Source organism: Otolemur garnettii, unplaced genomic scaffold (assembly GCF_000181295.1).
Source record: "Otolemur garnettii isolate 467f Iridium unplaced genomic scaffold, OtoGar3 scaffold00105, whole genome shotgun sequence".
Taxonomy (NCBI): domain Eukaryota; kingdom Metazoa; phylum Chordata; class Mammalia; order Primates; family Galagidae; genus Otolemur; species Otolemur garnettii.
Window position 1 is genome coordinate 5998670 of NW_003852500.1, and position 4559 is coordinate 6003228.

The window sequence follows — 4559 nt, forward strand, 5'->3', positions numbered from 1 at the left end:
TTTTTTTTTTTTTTTTGGAGTTGTCGTTGCTGTTCAGCTGGCCCGTGCCGGGTTGGAACCTGCCAGCCTCGATGTATGTGGCTGGCGCCATAACCACTGTGCTATGGACGACGAACCTTCTGTTTGACATTTTCAGTAAGAAAGCTGGCAAATATATTGACTAAGAAAAAGTTTATATTGTTTACTGAAAGCATGTTATAGTCATCCTGTTTAAGTCTTTTCTCTATGGGAGATAAGGCTGTGTGTTATAGTTTTCTTCTTTTAGTTTGTGTGTGCTTTCATTTAACCGTAAATTTCGTGTATTGCAAATGATTTTGAGAACTTAGCAGTATCACATCTAATTGTCATCATTACTACTACAATCAGGACTACCAGCACTAAGCTGCTTTTGTTTTCTCGGGAGAAACTCTGCCATCACCGGGTTTGCTTTTCTTTCTGGCGTTTGCCTGTCTTGTGAGCGTTCTCTCCGGGTCTTTTGTTTGTCCGGATCCGAATCTGTGCTCCCAGAGAGACACCTGCCGCGCGCGCCCCCTCCCGGCCCGGCGGAAGCAGCCCTGCCTCACTGCAGAGGGACAAGGCTTCCGCCGCACAGCCTGACGGGAAACGGCTCCTTCTGATAGGGGCGCGTACCTCCAGGAAGCCGCGATGGGCGCCCCGCGCATGTGCGGCCCGGATCCCGGCGCGACGAGGGTGGGGCGCTGTGTGGGCACTGCTTGAGTCAAAGGGCGAACTGAGCCCGCGGCAGGGGGGTCTTGGATCCCCGCGTTGCAGCAGCCCTACCCTTCACCGTGTAGGAGTGGGGGAGAGAGGCGGGCAGCCGACCCAGGCAGCTCTCCAGAGAGTAACCGCAGGGTGTTTGCCGCGCTCGTTCCGAGGCCGCTGCGCACCCTAGTGGGGACTGCGGGGACTCCCGGCGCTCGCGGGAAGGTGTACACTTCCCCCCAGTCACAGTCCGGGAGGTGGGCGTGGGGCACACCCCTCTGCGTGCTTCCTGAAATCTGATTCCGGTTAAGTCCAGCGTTGTGTCATAACAACACTGAACCCTAGGATATCATTGTCAAGTATAATGGGGGAGGCATTTTACCTTTGGGCGCTTGTAGTTGCAGGCTGGTGATGTCTCTTCAGGGTTCTTGAGTAACACTGCATAAGGAAGGGTGTGGGGCCTGACCTGAATGGTCTCGCCATTGCGTCCTCAGTGGTTTTGATATGGATTTTTTTTAAGGATCAACCCGAGATTCTGGGGCATAGGGAGTTATAAGACTTGGGTCCCTGATGTAAGTTGCAGCTAAAATTATTTTGTTCCCTAGGCCTAGATGCTGGCTCTGAAGAACAAAGCTGCTCTTGTGAGGTAAAGAGCAATCCCACCTGCAGGATGGACCATCTGAACAAAGACCCCTCACTAGAGTTGATGAACAGAGGAAGACAAGTCTGAGAAAGAGCAGAGCCTAGATTTGCATGGTTATAAGCAGTATGTGATTCTTGTGCTCCACAGGCCCGCCAAACTGAGACAATAGGAATTTTGTGCCAGGTTTCAAAACAGAGAAGTTAGCTGGGACCAAGATAAGGGGCAAGTTTATCCAGGAAATGTCACTTGTTCCTCAGGTTTGAGAGAGAGCCTGGTCTAGGGGAACAAAATACCACCTTTTTTTTTTTTTTTCTTTTTTGGCCGGGGCTGGGCTTGAACCCACCACTTCCAGGATATGGGTCCGGTACCCTACACTTTTGAGCTACAGGAACCGCCCAATACCACTTATTCTTAAGACAGTTCTTTAACCCTCTACCCACACAACATCCTTTAACTTATTGCAAATTCTCTACTCTTTCCTGGGGGACCTTTACATCATGCCCCTTACTACAAGTGGCCTTAAGAAATGTGGATGCTTTCTCCATCCTGTTGTGCAGACTCAGAAAGTAGTGCAGGAAAGACCTTCCTGAGTTACCAATTTTTGTCTTAACATGAGAGTTGAAAAACACTGAGCTCTGGAGGTTGGATGTCCAGGTCATCCATTCATTAGTGCTTTAGCCAATAGTCAGAATTCTTTTTTTTTTTTTTTTTTTAATTTTCTCTATACAGTAGTCAGAATTCTTGACATAGTTCTATATGTCAAAACTAGTTTCTGTCAAAAGACTGAGAAAGTACTGCCAAGGTATTTAAGGGCCAAAGGACGCCCTTCTATTGGACCACATTCTATCCAGCTGGTGAATAGAACTTTATAGGCAGGAGAATCCAGGAGTTTCAAGGTAGGTCAGATCTCTTTTAATTCATTCTTTTCTTTCTTCCACAGCTCCACCTTCATAATTCTTTATTTCCGTACAACAGAAAATGATGAGATCTCAGGGGAGTTGTTTATTTTTTATCCCCTACCTTATTTACAATGTCTTAGAATGAAATGTAGAAATACATAAAAATCAACTTCAGGAAAAATATACAAGAGCACATCAATATCAGGACAAAGTGGTATGCAGAATTATGTAGGTTCCATGATTTTTTTTTTTTTTTGCAGTTTTTGGCCAAGACTGAGTTTGAACCTACCACCTCCGGCATATGGGACTGGCGCCCTACTCCTTTGAGCCACAAGCACCACCCAGGTTCCATGATCTTACAGCAAATTTGTTTGATCTAATAGTCATAGCAAAATGTAGATGTTCCCTGTTTCATGATTTGCATTGGCTTTTAAAGGAAATCAAGAATTTGTCATGAGACATGAAACATTCTTGATATTGAAATCCAAAATGTTCTTTTCCTAATTTTGCTATAGGTAACATAGTGAACAGTCTTTAAATGAGTACCGGATATCAGTGCAGTGTGCTACCTGTAATTGCTCCTGAGGGGAAGGAGAGAACTTAGTGCTAGTAGAGTACTTAGTCAATACATGTTTCTAAAGGCCTGTGTCCCTTAGACCTTTTTTCAATTGTTCCTATTTTGTCTCATAGAACCTGGGATATCTGCAGGAAATAATGGACTATATTACCTCAGATAAACTCCCTAAATACTGTGTATAGATTGTACAGCAGATAGATTAAAGTTGTGTTTTCTGGCAAATGTCTCCCCATTTCCCTTTTATACTTCAAACTGCCTGACTTGCTGGATCTGTTTGGTAAGGGATACCAGCGACCTTATCATGGCCAATATTATGGATACTTGAATGCTTGCCTTAATTGAGCATTCTGTTCAGTTGATGTTCATGGCATCTTTCCTAGAATGTCTTATTGGTTGGTTTCTGATTTGTTCCTCTCTGTGATTATTTCTTTTCTGTCTTCTCCATGGAGTCTTCTTCCTCTTCTTCCTTTTGTTTTTTTTCTCTTCCTGCTTACTAGTGCTGCATGCAAGGTGTTCATTCTTGATCTCTTACTGATGCACATCCTAGTCTTGCTGATGCACATCCTTTCCTCTTTGGGGCTGCACCATTTACCAAGATGCTTGACTCTGGCTCTCTAGCCTAGAGGTCTCCTCTATCTTACACTCTGATGGCCAACTTTCTGCAGGACATCTCTGTGTACCTCATCCACAGGCCCCTCAAACTCTACAGATCCAAGGAGAAAGTAATGATTGATAGCCCCCCAGTCTTCTTTCTTTCCCATAGAATGTCACTCAAATCATAATCCAAGTAACATTTACCTTAACTGCCATCCTTTTCCTGCTTTCTGCACATCCAGTAAATGATAAAGTTATCTGACTTTAAAGTTGTTAATATTCTTTTTTTTTTTGAGACAGAGTCTCAATCTGTTACCATAGGCAGAGTGCAGCGGTGTCATAGTTCACAGCAACCTCTAACTCTTGAGCTCAAATAAGCCTCTTGCCTCAGTTTTTCAATTTTTAGTAGAGACAGGGTCTTGCTTTTACTCAAGCTGGTCTTGAACTCGTGAGCTCAAGCAATCCACCTGCCTGGGCCTCCCAGAGTGCTAGGATTACAGGCATGAGCCACTGAGCCCGGCCTAATATTCTTTTTTCTGAAGTTGAGGTAAAGGGCACAAATCTTTTTTTTTTTTTTTTGAGACAGCATCAAGCTGTCCCCCTGGGTAAAGTGCCTGTGGCCTCACAGCTCACAGCAACCTCCAACTCCTGGGCTCAAGCAAGTCTCCTGCCTCCACCTCCCAAGTAGCTGGGACTGCAGACGCCCACCACAACGCCTGGCTATTTTTTTTTGGTTGCAGCCGTCATTGTTGTTTGGCGAGTCCGGGCTGGATTCGAACCTGCCACCTTAGGTGTATGTGGCTGGTGCCTTAGCCACTTGAGCCACAGGCACCAAGCCAAGGGCACACATTTTAAATAGACAAATTTTCATATGTCACATACCTGGTTAACTATCAACTCAGGACAAGAAAAGGGACATTTCATTTTCTGCACTATCAAAGCCTGCCTTGTGTCCTCTATAAGATTATGTTTGTACATTCTCACTTAAGGGTGACCATTATTTTGACCTCTATCATCTGTCAAAACTCAGAGACTGTATGTGTATCTCTTTTTGAATTCTCAGGTGTGTTGGAGTTGTCTCTCTTTTTTTTTTTTTTTTGAGACAGAGCCTCAAGCTGTCCACCTGGGCAGAGTGCTGTGGCAT